Below are 19,246 nucleotides of genomic sequence, written 5' to 3' on the forward strand. Positions count from 1 at the left end.
TGAAGAAATTAGAAAGTCACTATTTGGTAATCATCATAATTGATCTAGGCAGTCACCATAAGTGGATGTTAAAACTAAGCAGGAGGAAGTTTGTGAGGAAAAGTATATAGTCTCAAAGTCTTTTTCCATAAAATACTTACTAGTTACAAAGAGGGAAATAGTCACTTTACAGTGAAGAGAGCCTGGTAGATACCACCAAGTTAACTGTCCAAGCACAGTTAATACCACCAGTAATGAGACATATCAATACCATGTGCCTTAGTGGATATGATCCACTAAGAACACAACATCACTTTTGTGGTATTTTTGCACACACAAACAAAAAGCACAACCTGAATCTAATTATGAAGAAGCATCAGGCACACTTAAATTGAGGAACATTCTACAAAATAACTGGTCTGTATCCTTTAAAGAAATTATGAAGATTACAGAAGGAAAGACTGAAAACCTTTTTATAAGTTTGATATTATTTCAAAAGTTTCAAAAGCACAAAGTGAACAGAAAACAGCCAATGGCACTCATACAAAGCTATAAAAATAAAATGAGAAAATAGTTCGGCTGATAAAAATTATCCCCCAATAAATGAAACATTAAACAGAAGCAAACTATAACACATTCCAAAAGGAACATATCCCTTTCAACAAAACTTCCAGGCATGATAGGAAAAAAAATCCTCAAATGAGATTACAAAACTCAGAACAGAAATAGACCAAAAACAAACAAAAAAAATAGGAAGGTAGAAAACAAGAGTTAAATGAACTCAGGAAAGAATTCAAAGAATAAAGACAAAGTCATCTTAAAGATGAAATTATAAGGTACTCAAGGGAGACTAGGTTCAACTGAACTTTTATTAAAGAGCATTGAATAAAAGCATGAAAGGGAAAGAATGAAAATAAGCAAGAAGGTCAGAGAGAAAGTGATTGATGTAGAGTACACACAAATAAGAGCCAATGTATAAGTAGTTGAAGTCCCTGAAGAAGAAAAAATAATGGAACAAAATTAATATTTGAATCTACAATCAAAGAAAAGTTTCCAGAAATAAAAGAATGTCGGAGGTATTGGATACAGACTGGTCAATTCCAAGACATATACTAGTAAAACCATTAGACTTTAACTACAAAGAAGAAAAAAAATCCCCAGGTCCTCTGGGCAAAAAGACTCACTTAAAATGAGGTCGCCATTAGAATTCTCAACAACAACATACGAAGTAAGACAACAGCATTATTGAGAAATTGTTGAGAAACAAAGTATAAGCCAACGATTTTATATTCAGCCAACCTGGACTTTAACAATCAAAACTGTTGAAAAAGTTTTTAAGCATACAAGAAGTCAGGAAATGCTGTAGTCAAGAGTGCTTTCTCATAAATCTGTGAAAAGATGGATGAGTTTCGTCCCAATTGGAGATGACTAGGAAAATAATAGCTTAGGACTCTATATATTGTAACTGTAGATCTAAGACATAGGTAGAAACGGGTAGAAAAATATTATTTAGAAAGTATGTATTTTGACAAAATAGAAATAACACAATTTTTTTGAATAAGAGAAAAAAGGAAAAAAGTAAGGTCATCAACTGTCATCTAAGTAATAGGTAGAAGTCAAAGATATCATATGAATCTAACAAATCTCACTGTAGAGTGTTAGGTTAGAACAAAGGTGTCTTTATGAACAGTATTATGAATACACCTCTAGAAAAAATTCAAATCTTTTGTACCAAGGAAATAAAACTCCAAAGGAATAACAAAGAAATACAGTAAATACGAGGTCTGACAATTATGCTCACGAACTTGCCACCGTGTGCTTACATTGGCAGCACTGTACAAACAGCTCGGTCAGGTTTCATAACCTTGGTATATCAGTGTCTCACAGCTGTGTTCATGTCAACATGTGGCAGTGTCTTGCTGAGTGGCATTCATTGTTGCGTGTTTTTATGTGACATCATGAAAATATCTGAGCTTGAATTAGAGCAACGAACAAACAAATTGGCTTATAAAACAAAACCCAACTCTATGTTGTATACAACAGACATAATTCAAACAAAGTGACTGAGAAAGTTTTTTTAAAAAAGGAATGATGTACCAATCTGGGTTCAATATATTACAAAACAGTGATCAAAACAGTGTAGTATTCACATAAACACAAAGACCAAAGGAACAGAATAGAGAGCCCAGAAATAAATCCTTGTGTATGTGGTCAAATATCTTCAAGAAGGATGGCAAGACCACATAATGGGGAAAGACCAGTCTCTTCAAAAAACGGTATTGGGAAAATTAGATACCCACATGCAAAAGAATAGAGTTGGATTATCACCTTATATCATATAAAAAAATTAACTCATGGATTAAAGATGTAAACAAGATGTAAACAAGATGTAAAGATGTAAACAAGACCTAAAACAATAAAACTCCTAGAAGAAAACGGGAAAAACTTGATGACATTGGATTTGGCAAGGATTTCTTAGCTATGACAACAAAAGCACAGGCAACAAAAGTAAAAATAGATAAATGATACAATAGTGAACAAAAAAACTGCACATCAAAGGAAACAACGGAGTGAAGCAACAATGTACATAATGGAAGAAAATACTGCAAATCATATCTAATAAGGGGTTGATAGCCATAATATATAAAGAACTACAACTTAACAGCAAAAAGATGAATCAAATTAAAAAATGGACACAGGACTTGAATAGACATTTCTCCAAAGATGTACAAATAGGTAACAAGTCTATGAAAAGATATTCAACATCACTAATGATTAAAGAAATACAACTCAAAACTACAATGAGATATGATCTCACATCCATTAGGATAACCTCTATCAGAGAAACAAAAAATAACCAGTGTTGTTGAGTATGGGGAGAAACTGGAACACTTGTGTACTGTTGGTAGGAATATAAAATGGTGTAGCCACTATGGAAGACAGTATGGCAGTTCCTCAACAAAAAAAAAAAATTAAAAATAGAATTACCATATGGTCGAGGATCCCATTTCTAGGTATATTATCCAAAAGAATCAAAAGGAAGATCTTTTTTTTTCCATTAGTTTCAGGTGCACAAGACAAAGTAATACTTAGACTTTATTCAGTTCTTTGTCCATGTTTCCCTTCAGCTTCTTAAGCCAATTAAGATACTTATTTTAAAGTCTTTCTCTAGTAAGTCCAATGTCTAATTTTCAGGGATAGTTTGAATTTTTGTTCCTTTGAATGAGCCATATGTTCCTGTTTTTTTGTTTGCTTATTTGTTTTTGCATGCCTTGTGATTTTTTTGTTGTTATTGAAAACTGACATTTGAATATTATAATGTGATAACATTGGAAATTAGATTATTGTCCTTCCCCAGGGTTTGCTGGGGGCTTTTTGTTTGCTTTGTTGTTAGTATTGAAGACTATAGTAGTCCATTTGAATAGTTACTTTTCCAAACTATTTTTTGCAAAGATTGTATTTCTTGCCATGTATGGTCTCTGTTCCTTCAGCTTATGTTCACCTAATGTTTTGACAGAGATTTCTTTGAATACCAGGAGCTTTAAAAAATAACCGAAAACAAGCAAACAAAAAAATAATCTCTTCCAATCTTTGCAATCCGTTCTTTGTTGGGACACTTCTTCAACACCAGGCTTGCACTGAACCTAGGGATCACTCCTAAGTGAAAACTTGGGGCTTCTCAACACTTTTCTAAACATGCATCTTAACCTAGGCATGTATGTGTCCTTCTTAATTTCTTCATATACACGAGGATTTTGAATGTTTTAATTTTCCAAAGAATCTCCCCTAGCTTTTCCTTCCAAATTTGAAGAGAGACATGAATTTACAAATCCAATGAACTTAATGACCTCTACTGGTATAAACTCAAAGAGACCCACACTGAAATATGCTATAATCAAACTATTGAAAGTCACTTCAATAGTTCAATAGTGAGGACACAGTGAAAAGGGCCATCTGCAAGGTAGGAATAGAGTTCTTACCAGAACCCAACCATGCTGGAACCCTAATGTTGGACTTCCAGCCTCCAGAACTGTGAAAAAATAAATTTTTGTTGTTTAAACCAAAAAAGAAAAAAGAGACACAGACAATGAAGAAATCTTGAAGACAATGAGATAATCAGCACGTATAAGAGATTATCAACTGATCCCTCATTAGAATCCATGGAGGACAGAAGGCAGTGGGATAATATATTTAAAATACCGAAAGAAAAAACTAGTCAACTGAAAATTCTATATCCAGAAAAACTGTCTTTCAAAAATGGTAGTGAAATTAAGATATTCCCAGATAAACAAAAGCTCAGGGAGCTTGTTACCACTAGAACTGGTCTACAATAAATACTAAAGAAAGTCATTCAGGGTGAAATAAAAGAAAATTAGACAATAACTCAAATCCATATGAAGAAATATATCTGCAGTATGACCAATTGGTTATTTATCTTTTCTCCCCCAGAAATAGTTATTGCCTGTGTCCTGGGGCTTGACTTGACTTTTTGCCTGCCTGGGACATACAGGCTATCAGTTCTTCAAAGATTTTGGCTATTAGAGGGAGTGACCGTTGCACCCTGTTGAGTTTGTGGAATTGTTTAATACCTCCAGAGATAGTGCTCCCTTTGGCAGCACATACACTAAAATACCTCCAGAGATACTTACTGTTTCTCCCATCTGAAATTTGATATTTCAAAGAATTTAATAACTCTATAGTCAGAAATTTGGAAAAATTAGAAGCTAAAGATTCAAAGCCTGATAGGATTTTTCCCCCTCCCCAAAAAACAAGATCTTCTCCTGTAAGCTAAAATAAAACTATGTACCCAGGGAGAAAGAAGCAAATTCGGAACATGTAGTTGGACAAGTAGATCAGCCTATGATGCCACCTAAGTTAAAACCCAATACTTTGGAGGAACTGAGACAACTGTCCTCATGTTACAAATCTTTGTGAAACCAGAAATGCAACTCTAGAAGTAGTTCAAAGCCCACCTACTTTACCATTCTCAATTCCTCAGACGGAAGGGAAAAAAAAAATAAAATGAAGGTGATTTCTTTAAAGCACAAACTGCTGCTCTGGCTCCATGGCTCCTCGCCAAGAATAAAAACAAATCTTAATTTTATGCTCCATAAATATTAGTAAGAAAAAGCCTTAGCCGTCTGAACAAATAACTTATTCCAACTGCTATGAATTAGTGGGATTCTGCCTTATTGTACCTGTCTCATGGCTGAAATTTAAAAAATGAAACTATGAGGTCTTTGGTTGCATCAGTCTATATATGTGTATATATGTCTTCATCCAGAGGATATTATTAGAATTGATTTGTAAAGAGCTATGTTTAATTGACTTAAAGAAATTAAGCCCTTATATTTAAAAATTCTCAAAAAAAAAAAAACCAGTAGAAATTAACTCAAATGATTTCAAGGATCACATCATCTGGGAAACTATATTAAAGCTGGTTTGATTTTGGGTTAAATAGGTATGTCTTTAGAGTTATAAGCATTAAGTATAACACTTAGGTTTATTAGCCAAATACGTTTATGTTATCTCTAGCAAAATTTGTCAGCGAGAAAAATAACTTGGTATGATCAATTTTTCACAAGTAACCTAAACATAATTATTGTGAATAAGTAAATTAAATAGATGTAAATTAATAAAATGTTTTTTCAGGTAAAACTTTTTCACAATAATCATATGGTATGTGTACTTAAAAATAGTTTCCTGGGCAGCCGGTTAGCTCAGTTGGTTAGAGAGTGGTGCTCTTAACAACCATGTTGCCAGTTCAATCCCCACATGGGCCACTGTGAGCTGCAACTAGATTAAACAACTGCTTGACTTGGAGCTGATGGGTCCTGGAAAAATACACTTAAAATAAATAAAAGTTTTAAAAAAGTTCCAAAAATATTTTGGTAACTTGAAACCTTAGAGTTTGCCACGTTAAGTTAAATGATGAGTCAAATTAAATTTATTGAATATCTAGATCATTCCAAATAAGATAAAATACTGAAATATTAATTGTTAAATAAGTCTAAGGCTACTTTTAGCTTCTTTTTTAAAGGAAACAAAAAGATAAATTTGGATTTGTTATGTTTTGTGCTTTGCTGAGGAAGCGTATATTTCTAAAAGTTATGAAATATATTTTCCAGTAAAAGAACCCATGTTTTTAGAAGTTATGGAAGTATAAATTCGCCAATCTAGAGAGTGCTAATTGCTTTTCATTGTCATTAAAAATTAAGGTTTCTAAGTGTTAAGAATTCTACTAAATATGGAAGGGAATAATATGTGTTTTCAGTAAAAAAAAAAGTCATAAGGTATGGAAATGCAGTTTTAAGAGAATAAAAAGAAAATGGTTTGTCATAAAATAAGTTGGTTACTTCTCAATGAATAAGGAGAAAAACTAAAAGGAACAAGGAATGTTGTAGAAAGTTTGTGGAAAAGGAATCTTGAGAAAGGAATTTTATGTGTGGTCAAGCTAAATGAGATTAAAATTAATTTAAAAAATGAATTTAAACATCAAAACTAAGCTGACACAAAATTAGAGTTTGGTTCTTTCTTTCTCTGTTAAAAGGACAAAGTTTTCCTGTACTATTGGTATGCTCTTAATAAGTGATTATAAAGAGAAAGCAAAGACTTTGTGTTTTATTAAAATTATTTCCTGTGCTATGTGTCATCAGTTCTTTGATTGCTTAGGTAAATGGAGTTTTCTTAATATTAAGAGAACTAAATTTTGCTTACAATAATTTAACTTTCTGTATTTGCCTGCACAGTCTTTGCCACCATGATGAAATAGATAACTATTATTTCAGTAACCTAGGATTCTATTTGATCAAGAGTTTTAAAACTTTTGATATGTTTGATAAACTTCCCCAAAATTCAAAATTAAATTGTCTGTTTCTTAACCTGAAAATAACTTTGAGATTTTCAAAAGTATCCCTGAAATAGTTCAAAGCAAGTCTCTCTATAAAAGGGGGAAATTAAACGAATGAGGCCTATTTAATATGCTAAAATGGAAGCATTGTCAAATAAATAATAATTATGTTCTATCTGTTTGCATATATTGTTATTAGAATAAATGTTCTGAAATTATATAAACTTTCTAAGAATCTACAATACCCTGATATAACATCATCTTAAAATGTGTGTTGCAGAGAAATAAGCAACTTTCTTTGTCAATTGCATTGTCATCAAATCTTTAACCATGTCATGTTAAATCTTTTGTCATTTATGGAGTTATTTTGTTGATACTTTTTGCAAGCATGTTTTCATCTTCAGAGAGATTCATGAAGAGGACTCCAACACTTACTCTAAATTGCAGGATTCTGATAAACTTTCAGATCATACCATTAAACAAGTTGAGGATTTACAGAACTCAGAGAAAAAAAATCGGATTCATCAAACTGCCAACATAAAGCTCAGGATCAATAAGAATTAATAACATGGTAGTGAATGAACTGATGAGGATGATTATAATTTTTATGACTTTCTATTTGAAATATTACTGGTTCTTTAATCTTTGGTTTTCCCTGACATAAGGAAACCTTTTAAGGTACCTATGATGTGGAGCAATGTGGTAAATTACACCTTTGTGAGTAAAATTGAAATATTTATCTTTTTCTCCCTCCTGATCCCTCTAGAATTCAGAACTCTCAGCAAATATTCTTATTATCATGGCAATATTGTTGTTTGCATAAGTTCAATAATAACCTGTACACCTTGTAACAGAATGCAATTGGAAACTGGTTATATTACCAAGGCTTTGATTGGAATATCATATTTGAGAGAAACATGCATAGAGTCAGATATGACCAGGTAGCTTTAAGGAATTAAGATTGACTTATGGAAGCCAATCAGACCCTTGGAAATACCGGCCTGGTACTTTGCTGACAGAGTTCCCAGCAGCCTTACCAGGTGAGTAAGGAAGATCACTTCCTGGCAGGTGCAGGATCCTCATGGTATTTTGAGGACCTCGAGAAGAGAGGAACTCACCCAAATCTATAGGTATTGCAGGCAAAGTCTCACAGCAAGTCCTTGTCTTGGCTTTTCTGGCCTTGACAGGTCTTTTAAAGTTCAATCTGAAGATTCCTTATGAAAAATTTGAACAAAGCAGATTTAAAAGAGCCTATGTGGTTAATTGCTATTGTTATTGCTCCTGTGTAAATAACAGGCCAAATTTATTGAAACGACTTATTGTGCAAAAAATAAATAATAATTAGTATTGATCTGGTTATGTTTGGTAAAAATGAGGATGATTTTAGAGAGAAAAATTGTTTCCGTAATACACTTTTGTGTATATTAGATTCTATGTTGTTCGATGTCTTTTGAGGTTTTGTTCCTATCTGTAAACTGGACTGGATTCTGAATTCTAGTTTCCTTCAATATCTGGCTCTGAGTCTCCAAACGAATATTTCCCACTTTTCTCCCATCCTTTGACTTGGAATCATTGAGAACTAAAACTGCCCCTTTCCCTAAGTCATGCAAACTAAAGTGGGACAACTTGATATAAACCTGAGAAATCACTACAACAGCTCATCTCTGGGCAACATTTGTGCCTGTTGCAGAAAAATCACCAGAGATATTCAAACTGCTAACCAGGAGAATCTGTCAGCTTGTTCCTATCTGCCCTCACTCCATCTAAAGATGTTTCATGTCAGACATCTAGAAATTTTCTCGACTGGCTACCTTCAGAACTCAGAGACTAGAATTAGTGCTTCAATCAATAACCATTCTTCTTCTGTTTCCACAGAAGTGCCTCTTATTAAATACTTGATTTCTAGTACCACAGATCTAACTCTGGGAGCCGGCTGCATTATCGCCTCCTGAAATAAGAGACACCTGTTTACCTGAACTGGCCTATTCTCAAGACTGAGACTGGTTTCTAAAACTGATATATAATAATATTGCCTTAATTCGTCCTTTCCTAATGCTTCAACCTGAAAATTGGCACAAATCTTGAGCTGACTATAAACTCATATGTGGTCAGCATGTGTAGCCCATATCCCCCCTTTGCGAGACAGCATGGCCCCAAGGAAGGCACTGCCATCTTAGCCTCGAGAGACTTAAATGTGTTTTATTTGATGTTTTCTGAGAGAAAAACCCTGATCAAAAGGAATAAATGAGGGAAAGAGTGAAGAAATAAAATAGAATCACTTGACTGTTAAGCTACTAAACTCAAGTACGTTGAGGTATGAGGAGATGATTCTATTCTTGATTTTACTAGCCTGGGAACTTAAACTTTTGAACTTTCCAGTCTTGTGTCAATGCCTGGACACACATCAGAGCTCCAGATAACCCTCCTATTACACCCTCCACCCCCTGAAGGACTCACGTACCCAGACTACCTGACATCCACTTTGCCAACCACCACGGGTGACCAGACCTCCTGACACCCATCATCCAGACCCCCTGGCATCCATCATCCAGACCAACTGACATCTGGCTGATAACCATCCTGGACCAACCCTAAGAAGACAGGACTGATTACTCTCAAATTTACACTTTTACTCTAAGATCTCTTCATTTTTCTTTCTTCTTTGAAACACTTCTGAGTTTTTGCCTAGCTGTGATTCTAGTTAGCAAATCCTAAGATCCTTAAATACATCTTTATTATTTATTTCTAGCCAAAGCCTCCTGATTAATGCTCAGTCAACACATGTAATTAAGTTTTAATTTGTTTTTCTTCTGCTAATCTGTCTTACGTCAATTTGATTATCAGACCGGCCAGAAGATCCTAGAAGAAGAGAGAAAAAATTTTTCTCTCCTTTGGAGAAAAGATTTTTCTCCAAAAAATTATTTATCCATAAAGTTATATGTGCTCCGATGTTCATTGCAGCTTTATTTTCGGTGGCCAACACATGGAAACAACCAAAGTGTCCTTCGATAGATGATTGGATAAAGAAGTGGCGGCATATATACACAATGGAATACTATTCTACCATAAGAAAAGATGAAATAGTGCCATTTGCGACAGCATGAATGCATGTGGAGATTATAATGTTAAGCAAAATAAGTCAGAAAAAGTCAAGAACCATATGATTTCACTGATATGTGGTACATAAAATTGAAAACAACAAAGGAACAAGAGAAACAAATGAAACAAAAACTCATAGACACAGACAACAGTTTAGTGGTTACCAGACGGTAAGGGGGAAAGAGAGTGGTAGACGAGGGTAAAGGGGATCAAATATATGGTGATGGAAGAACTGACTCTGGGTGGTGAACACACAATGTGATATATAGATGACGTAATACAGAATTGTACACCTGAAACCAATGCAACTTTACTAACAATTGTCACCCCCGATAAACTTCCGTTTTAAAAAAAGTTTTTCTCCTCAACATTGCCAACATTTCTTCTCCTTTTTTCTTTATCATGATATACATTTTTTATTCCTTTACAATCATTTTAGAGAATTTGGGTAGGGAGCAGAAGTCAAAGGTTTGTTTTCAGTACTCTACATTCATTTACTCCAAAGTCTCTATTTTTAAAAATTGTCATGCATTGTTCAAAACACACTCAGAAGAAATTTTTAACATGTACTGTTGCCAACAATTACTTTGTTATTCCTATGCATATCTTTTGTAAAGTGCAGTGATCCCAGTGACAATTTTGTTTTGATTCTTTCTGCATCATTCATAAATATCTTCCTATAAACATGCTATTCACAATTACCATGTAAGTAAACTATACAAAAGATACATTTCTTTTGCAGACCCTGTTCTTTGACACACTCTACAGATGTCCTTTTCCCTCACACAAAAAGGGACGTCCTGTTCTGTGGTACTAACAAGGGCTAAGATGTTAATTAAGTCCACATGGGTTCAGGGCTCTTTGTTCCATCATTTTGACCTGATAGATGTTTTGACTCTCTTCATAAGTACAAATATTTCAATTAAAACTATGAAGATATTAAAGTTTTTTCATTCAGAAAGTATTTTTCCTTTTTGGCACTAACTCTATTTTGGGATTTGCCCCAGATTAGGGTGACTCCCTATCTTCTAGAATTGCTAGATTCACTTAATGACTATATTAGCCATGGTTCTCCAGAGAAACAGGACCAGTAGGATCTATCTATCTATCTATCTACCTACCTACCTACCTACCTATCTATCTATCATCTATAGATTTATTATAAGGAATTGACTCACCAGGTATGAAGGCTGAGAAGTGCAAGCCCAAGTCCAAAGGCAGGAGAAGACTGATATCTCAGCTTGAAGACTGTCAGAGAGAGAGAGAGCAAATTCTCCCTTAATTTTGTTCTACTCAGGCCTTCAACAGATTGAATGAGGTTAACCCACACAGGGGAGGGAAATCTGCTTTAACTCAAGTCTACATTTTCACATAGGCCATCAACACTCTCAGACACATCCAGAAGAATGTCTAAGGAAATATCTGGGCACTCTGTGGCCCAGTCCAGTTGACACATAAAATTAACCATCACAATGGCAATGAGAGAAATTTCAGAACACCAAGAGACTGGTGTATATCTTATTAAATGCTATGCTCAGACCAACTTACATGAAAGAATTTTTGTCAGACAATTTGTTTATGAACATGGGTCAACATTTAATCATTTAAAGAAAGATCTCTAATAGGTCAATTTAAAAATTCATCTAACTAGGGACATTTCACGGGAAAAGTGAATTATTAGAGCAGTAGTCCTCAAAGTGTGTTCCCTGGACCAGCAGCATGAACCTCACCTGAGAACTGGCCAGAAATACATTCTCAGAAACTACCCTGGACCCACTGAATCTCTGGGGTGGGGGCCAGAAATATGTGTTTTAACAAGCTCCCCAACTGATTCTGTTGTACCCTATAGTTTGAGACTCCCTGGATTTGATAATGATTATTAGGCCAGATGTTAAAGAAAAAGTCTGGTTCAATGTCAGCAGACAGTCAACTGGGAGGTGGGAGTAGGTGGGTAACTAGCTTGGCAGAATAAGTCTTAATCAAGGAATTACTTAAGCATTTATTTCAGAAATACTAACTTCTTTCTAGCAGGAGGTTATGGATTACAGAACATGTCTTGGATGATTTTTTTTTTAGACATTACCATCTTTGCTTTCATCTGTCAATATAAGAACATACAAACCTGTAGAGAATTTTTATAAAAATTTGAGTCACACAGATGATACGCCTGGAAACAAGATCTCAACAGACTGAGAACAATGCTTCTGAAAATAACTGTTTGCAGTTACTTTTACATATTTGAGATTAAGGAGGGAACATGAGGGTTACATGAAGGTGAGAGAAAGCAAGGTGGGGATCCACTCTTGAGGGTGGTCACACTTTAGAAGGCGGGCTCTGAAATGGTGGTCAGGTATTAGAAGGAGGAGTGTAAAAGGGGGCATTTCAAAGGTGTATTAACCTAGATAAACAGAAACAATGGTCAGGGCTTGCTTAAGGCAAAGAGAAGTCTTTAGTAAAGAAGTTATATGCCTAGAGTGACTACCCACCATGACCTGCTGTCATGCGGGGTCTCTGGTCCCACTCCCCACACAAAAACACAGGATCCATGGAAAGGGGGTTCATACCATTATAATCTCGCTGGCGACTGGGCTGGAGATACGGAAGCAGGCTCCACAGGATGTACAATCTGCCGTCCGCTTTTCTGCCAACCAACCCCACTTGCTAGCTGCAATCCGCCTTCTGCTTTGCTGCCAACCAACCAACCCCACAAGCCTAGCCACAGCAGTTATATTAGTGGCCAATGGCTAACTGGTAACAGCTGATGGCCACTCAGCCACAGCGGATAGCCATCTGATTACAGCTGATGGCCATCTAATAACTGAGCCAGCACCTTTCCACGTGAGGCTGAGAGCCTGGAAACTGCTCTCTGGGACTCTGTCCCCACACCTGCCCAGTTAGGAATTTATGATCAGATCGCCTGAGATTACTTTCCATAGAACCCCTTTTTCATCCACACATCTCTTCTGCTGGAATGTGGGAAACTTCAAGGATGCAAGGAATCCATTCACAAAAGGGAGTGGGAGAGTTTGCCTATAGCCTATGGAGCCTCTTCTGGGAACGTCCTAAGCCAGCGCTGTGCTATGGAAATAGAACGTGAGTGACAGATAGGAGCCACATGGGTAATTTCAAATTTTCTATTAACCACAATCAAAAGAGTAAAGCAGATTACATTAATTATAATACATTTTATTTAACCCAACATATTCAAAATAGCCAATTAACCCGTAAACAGTATAAAATTAATGAGATATTTCACATTACTTTTTTCATATTATATCTTTGAAATCTGCTGTGTCCTTTACACTTACAGCACATCTCAAGTCCGACTAACCACATAGCAAGTGCTCGTAGCCACACGTGGGTAGTGGCCATGGGACAGTGTAGTTCTTGACCAAATGCTTCTGCAACTGGAAGCGGAGCCCTGGTGCTCTTTCCAGTAACTAGAACAGAAGTTGTAGCCTGGTGATGTCATTTACAGTAGTACCTCAGTTTTCAAACGTAATCCGTTCTGGAAGACCGTTCAAGTTCTGAAACGTTCAAAAACCAAGGTACGGTTTCCCCATAGAAAGTAATGCAAAATGGATTCATCCGTTCCAGACCTTTAACATCAACCCCTAAAACTGCAAATTTAGCATGAATTTTACTATCTAATGATACCATAGATCCATAAAATTTACGGCATCCATAAACCGAAATGTTGGTCAATGGAGACGTTCGAAAACTGAGGTACCACTGTACTCTCTTGTTCCCTGTGTCTCAGTTCCATTATTCCTTCTGGGCACAAGTCCCTATCCGAGCAATCTTATTCAACTTTACACAGAAACAAGCCTCTCCCTTCATATTTTAGATTAAATCATTGTGGGATCCTGAAATGAAAGCATGAAATTTGCATGTGTTGTTCATTCTTCCTTAACTACACATATGGATATCTTAAACAAAACACTACCTGTGGACATACTCTATTTGGAAACGTTTTCATATTTCCGAATTACATAGAGAGAAAAATATGTTTTCATTAAGTCTATATAAGCCTGTGACCAGTTTTCTATAAAATTTACTTTCCGTCCTTTTGATATGGGCCAAGCGAGTAGCCCCCCCCCCACACACACACACTGAAAAACTGTAAGTTTTCTTTCCTGTAGAGATTTTAAGTTTCCTTTTACTTAAGTTTCCTTTTTCCCAGTTTCTTAGCTCCTACCCCAGCCCCTGCTTCTTAATTATTTTTTTAAATCAGTTTCTTAATCTTAGGCAACAGATTGTTTTTAGCCTGAATCATAAGAAGTCCTTTTACCCCCTGCTTTAGATAATTATCCTGAAATTTGTGATTTATACTTGTTGATTGCAATCACTGCAGCCTAATGTTCTTTCCAACCCATTCTGGGCTCAGTTCCTGGACAATTACTGCCACATGAATGACAGGTTGAATGGCGACAGGCTCCATAGAGCTGACGGATTTTCCATCACATAGCCAGCCACCCGCATCAATACTAGCTTTGAGCTCTGTTCTTTTTATTATTATTATTGGGGAAGGGGAACAGGACTTTATTAGGGAACAGTGTGTACTTCCAGGCCTTTTCAAGTTGTTGTTCCTTCAATCTTAGTTGTGGAGGGTGCAGCTCAGCTCCAGGTCCAGTTGCCATTTCTAGTTGCAGGGGGCACAGCCCACCATCCCTTGTGGGAGTTGAACTGCCAACCTTGTGTTTGAGAGGATGCCCTCCAACCAACTGAGCCATCCGGGAGCTCAGCGGCAGCTCAGCTCAAGGTGCTGTGTTCAATCTTAGTTGCAGGGGGCGGAGCCCACCATCCCTTGCGGGAATCGAGGAGTTGAACCAGCAACCTTGTGGTTGAGAGCCCACTGGCCCATGTGGGAATCGAACTGGCAGCCTTCACAGTTAGGAGCACGGAGCTCTAACCGCCTGAGCCACTGGGCCGGCCCTAAGCTCTGTTCTTTAAGCCAACACTTTTTCTGGTCCTTTTTTTACTTTTCATTTTTTCTCAATTAAAGTTTATCGGGTGACAATTGTTAGTAAAGTTACATAGATTTCAGGTGCACAATTCTGTATGACATCATCTATAAATCCCACTGTGTGTTCACCACCCAGAGTCAGTTCTCTTTCTATCACCATATATTTGATCCCCTTTACCCTCATCTACCACTCCCATCCCCTCTTACCCTCTGGTAACCACTAAACTATTGTCTGTGTCTATGAGTTTTTGTTTCTCATTTGTTTGTCTTGTTCTTTTGTTGTTTTTGGTTTATATACCACATATCATTGAAATCATATGGTTCTCTGCTTTTTCTGTCTGACTTATTTTGCTTAGTATTATACTCTCAAGATCCATCCATGTTGTCACAAATATTCCTATATCATCTTTTCTTACCACCGAACAGTATTCCATTGTGTATATATACCACAACTTCTTTATCCATTCATCTGTTGAAGGACGTTTTGGTTGTTTCCATGTCTTGGCCACCGTAAATAAAGCTGCAATGAACATTGGAGCACATGTGTCTTTATGGATAAATGTTTTCAGATTTTTGGGGTAGATACCCAGGAAAGGGATTGCTGGGTCCTATGGTAATTCTATTCATAATTTTTTGAGGAACCTCCACACTGCCTTCCATAGCGGCTACACCAGTCTGCATTCCTACCAACAGTGTATGAGGGTTCCTTTTTCTCCACAGCCTCTCCAACACTTGTTATTATTTGTCTTGTTGATGATAGCCATTCTGACTGAGGTGAGGTGATATCTCATTGTGGTTTTTATTTGCATTTCTCTGATGATTAGTGATGTTGAGCATTTTTTCATATGTCTATTTGCCATTTGTATGTCCTCTTTGGAGAAATGTCTCTTCAGGTCCTCTGTCCATTTTTCAATTGGGTTGTTCGTTTTTTTGTTGTTGAGTTGCATGAATTCCTTGTATATCTTGGATATTAGTCACTTATCAAAGGCACTGTTTGTAAAAATCTTCTCCCATTTCAGTTGGTTGCCTCTTTTTTTGTTGATGGTTTCTTTTGCTGTGCAGAAGCTTTTAGGTTTGATACAGTTCCATTCATTTATTTTAGCTTTTACTTCCCTTGCCTTTGGAGTCAAATTCATAAAACGCTCTTTGAACCCAAGGTCCATAAGTTTATTACCTATGTTTTCTTCAATGCAGTTTATTGTTTCAGGTCTTAAGCTTAAGTCTTTGATCCATTTTGAATTAATTTTGGTACATGGTGACAGATAGCAGTCCAGTTTCCTTCTTTTGCACGTGGCTTTCCAATTCTCCCAGCACCATTTATTGAAGAGGTTGTCTTTTCTCCATTGCATGTTTTTTGCTTCTTTGTCAAAAATTATCTGTCCATATTTATGTGGTTTTATTTCTGGGTTCTCAATTCTATTCCATTGGTCTATGTGTCCATTTTTCTGCCAATACCATGCTGTTTTGATTATTGTTGCCCTGTAGTACAAGCTAAAGTCAGGGAGTGTGATACCTCCAGCATTGTTCTTTTTTCTTAAGATTGCTTTGGCTATTTGGGGTCTTTTGTGGTTCCAAACAAATCTGATGACTTTTTGTTCTATTTCTTTAAAAAATGCCATTGGGATTTTGATGGGAATTGCATTACATCTGTATATGGCTTTGGGTAATATGGCCATTTTAACTATGTTGATTCTTCCAATCCATGAGCACGGAATGTCTTTCCATTTCTTTATGTCTTCTTCAATTTCTTTTAAAAATGTCTTGTAGTTTTCAGCATATACGTCTTTCACATCCTTGGTTAAGTTTATTCCTAGGTATTTCATTCTTTTTGCTACAATTGCAAAAGGAATTTTTTTTTCTTTTTCTGAGATTTCATTGTTAGTATATAGGAATGCAATGGACTTTTGTACGTTGATTTTGTAGCTGGCAACTTTACTGTATTTGTTGATTGTTTCTAATAGCTTTTTGGTGGAGTCTTTAGGGTTTTCTATATATAGCATCATGTCATCTGCAAAGAGTGACAATTTAACTTCTTCATTCCCAATTTGGGTGCCTTTTATTTCTTTCTCTTTTCTGATTGCTCTGGCAAGGACTTCCAACACTATGTTGAAAAGCAGAGGTGATAGGGGACAGCGCTGTTGTGTTTCTGAACGTAGAGCAAAGGGCTTCAGTTTTTCACCATTAATTATGAGATTAGCTGCAGGTTTGTCATAGATGGCCTTTATTATGTTAAGGTATTTTCCTTCTATACCTATTTTATTAAGTGTTTTAATCATAAATGGATGTTGTATCTTATCAAATGCTTTTTCTGCATCAATTGATATAATCATATGATTTTTGTCCTTTATTTTGTTTATTTGATGTATCACATTGATGGATTTGCGTATGTTGAACCATCCTTGTGCCCCTGGGATGAACCCCACTTGGTCGTGATGAATAATCTTTTTAATGCATTGTTGCATTCGATTTGCTAGAATTTTGTTTAGGTTTTTTTCATCTGTATTCATCAGAGATATTGGTCTGTAGTTCTCTTTGTTTTGTGTTGTAAACCAACACTTTTAAAGTTATTAACTAAAATCTATTTTTCCTCATTCAGGGGCCTTGGGGATACAGATGATACCCCAGCAAGATTACTAGTCCCAACCAAAGAAGCCAGTACAGTCTTCCAGGCGGATTTCAAAGATCCCTTCCTCTCATCCAAGATCAGATAAGGCAAGAGTTCCGTGAATCCCCGATAGGTAGGGACAGCTGTATGTCCCTGCCCAGCAGGAAGCCAATACAGAAGAAAAGACTTCCTCTCTCTCAACTTTTCATAGATTTTATGGGGATCACGTCTTTCAAGGGGAAACAAGGCCGGCAGTCAGACAGGCATTGGGTCTCTGCATTCCTGCATATCCAACACAACCCACAGAATGCAACCACCCAAAAGACCTCCCCTCTCCACCCAAAACTTCCCTTTTTCATTGTAATTATCTACCCCTATGAGGAAACAAATGGGTACAAAATACCCAACTAGATTAGACCAGTCACTTGCATCTGTGTAGTCAAGGCCACAATGACCTTTATTTTACCTGGGCCTCATTATAACGTCATACATATGCCCGGAAGTTCATTAGTATCATTATAAGAGACTGAATTCTGGGAAGGAACATGCACACTCTAAAAAGATAATAGCCTATTGTCAATCACAGTTGTCAATCAAGTGGTCCCAAGCCCAGAGAGGAATAGCCCATCCTAGAGAAAAAATGGATAAAAATTCCAAATCCTCACCAGTCAGCACCCTTTGAGCCTTTTGAGCCCAACTTTTGCTAAGATCCACTGCTATACCTTCATAATGTACTTTCTCTTCTAATAATGGCCCTTGAGCCACTTTTCTTTGTGCTCGGGCCGGCTCCTATCTCTTTGGAGTATACTATCTTCTAATAAGCTTCTCCTTCACCACTTTACCTCTGTGTCTCATTCAATTCTTTGCTCGAGACGCCAAGAACCTGGACATTGCGCTGAGGAGGGTCCACCCCCAGCAACGTAGCCACTTGGATTGCCAGTTTTCCTCCAGGAGGCCCGGGTTCACCACAGGTGTGGAAATTTAGCCTGGACTCTGCTGGGTTTACCCCCTGGTGTGAGAGCCAAGCCTGGGCATCAGGCCCAACCTCTGGTAACACTTTTGAGTTTTACTTTACTGACTTTTATTTGGAACTGATTACTTCTCATTAAATTTTACAACAAAGATTTGATTCATTCCTTGGGTCATTTTTTGTTCTCATTTCAGATTTAAACAAATATAGTTCCTCCCATGGTGAATCTTCTTTTGTGGTCATTATGTCTACAAAGTCTTTTTCCCCAAGTGAAATTTTACATTTTTATATTTTGTTAAGATTTTTATTGTGACATATTTTACTGCATGCCTTTTGTTTCCTTTAAAAATACTTGTAAACTTTCCCTTTTAAGATCATTTTAGACCTACAGAGTAGCAAAACATAGTACAGAGTTCCTTTATATCCTCACCCAGCTTCTCCTAACATTAACATCTTATGTCACTATAGTATGATTCTCAAAACTAAGGAAATAACTTTGGGATAATACTACTAACTAAACTACAAACTTTATTTGGGATTCACCCGTTTTTCCACTAATGTTCTTTTTCTTTTCCAGGATCCAGTCTAGGATCCCACATTACATTTAGACAAAAAAGGAAGACCAAATAGAGATGGACTGACTCCATAAAAGACTCATAGGAATGAGTCTACAGAGCTGATTCATAGGGTCTACATTGCTCATTCGTAGGAGCTGAAGCTGACTTTGGCAAGTAACACACTCTCTTCTTTAATGTACGACAGTTCCTGTCTTTCCTG

The sequence above is a fragment of the Rhinolophus hipposideros genome (genome assembly GCF_964194185.1).
Source record: "Rhinolophus hipposideros genome assembly, chromosome: 16".
Classification (NCBI taxonomy): domain Eukaryota; kingdom Metazoa; phylum Chordata; class Mammalia; order Chiroptera; family Rhinolophidae; genus Rhinolophus; species Rhinolophus hipposideros.